Genomic DNA, 1,707 nt, shown 5'->3' on the forward strand with positions numbered 1-1,707 from the left:
CAGATCTAATTCCTTAAATCTATTTGTCACCTCTACTGTATATTTGTCGGGGATATGATTTAGTTCATACCTGAGTAGCCTAGTGCTTTTCCCTACTTTCTTCAACTTAAGCCTAAATTTTGCAACAAGAAGCTGATGATTTGAACCACAATCAGCTCCTGGTCTTGCTTTTACTGACTGTATAGAACTTCTCCATCTTTTGCTGCAGAGCACGTAGTCAATCTGATTTCTGTGTTGACCGTCTGGTGATGTCCATGTGTAGAGTTGTCTCTTCGGTTGTTGGAAAAGAGTGTTTGCTATGACCATTGTATTCTCTTGACAAAATTCTACCAGCCTGTGCCCTGCTTCATTTTGTACTCCAAGGCCAAACTTGCCTGTTATCCCGATTATCTTTTGGCTTCCTACTTTAGCATTCCAATCCCCCATGATGATAAGAACATCATTTTTTGGCGTTGCTTCTAGAAGGTGTTGTAGGGCTTCATAGAACTGGTCAACTTCATCCTCTTCGGCAGCAGTGGTTGGGGCATAGACCTGGATTACTGTGATGTTGAATGGTTTGCCTTGGATTCGAACTGAGATCATTCTGTCATTTTGGGGATTGTATCCCAAGACTGCTTTTCCTATTCTCTTATTGATTATGAAGGCTACTCCATGCATCCCTCCAACAGCCATGCATCCCTCCAATTCCCAAGTTGTCATTCCAGACCACAGCATTCATTCTACCTGCAGGGGCCTAGAGCACTTCATGTGGAAGCTTATAATTATTGACTGATTGGATCTGGCAGGCAGGCATATTGCCCCTCTTGGACTAGCCGACCCAGGGCCATGGACAACAAAATGAACATTTCAAGCAGTAAAAACAATACATAAAAATAAGCATAAAACTAAATTATAGTTAATAAGCAAAAACCTGCTGCTTTCTGTGGGCCTATTGATGTTGTGTACTAGGAGGTACCTCAATTGGGAGGCGGGGAACAAGGGGAGAGGCCCCGATGTGATATGTAAAAAGGTAAAGGTATCCCCTGTGCAAGCACCGAGTCATGTCTGACACTTGGGGTGACGCCCTCCAGCGTTTTCATGGCCGACTCAATATAGGGTGGTTTGTCAGTGCCTTCCCCAGTCATGACCATTTACCCCCCAGCAAGCTGGGTCCTCATTTTACCGACCTCAGAAGGATGGAAGGCTGAGTCAACCTTGAGCCGGCTGCTGGGATTGAACCAGCCTCATGGGCAAAGCTTTCAGACGGCTGCCTTACCACTCTGCGCCACAAGAGGCTCATGATGTGATATGTAGTGTGGCCCTTAGTTGGCCTCAACCAAGAGGGCCAAGAAGACCTAGCATATTTCCTTAGGGTCACGAATCCTCAGGTGGTCGGTATCACTTGACCGAAGTGCTCTCTGGGGAACCTTGTTCTGCATCCTTCTTTCTCTTGATCCGTTTCCTCCATGCACTCCCACTTTCGCAATACTACAGCGTCGTCCGGTCAAGTCAAACGACTCTGGTATTTCCCCTTAGACGGAACCAGCATTCTGGCCATTTGTTCCAGTACGGCCCCCTTTAAGGAGTCGCCGTGCGGCTAACAAGGCCTCCCCGGGCGTTGTCCAGCAGCCCCCTGCGGAGCCCATTCCCTCGGAAGCCAGGGCGAGATGCATCTCCGGCGCTAGGCAGAAGGCACCGCCCCTCCGTAGCCCGTTGCCGCCTGAAGCT

This window comes from Paroedura picta, chromosome 3, assembly GCF_049243985.1.
Source record: "Paroedura picta isolate Pp20150507F chromosome 3, Ppicta_v3.0, whole genome shotgun sequence".
NCBI classification, from domain to species: domain Eukaryota; kingdom Metazoa; phylum Chordata; class Lepidosauria; order Squamata; family Gekkonidae; genus Paroedura; species Paroedura picta.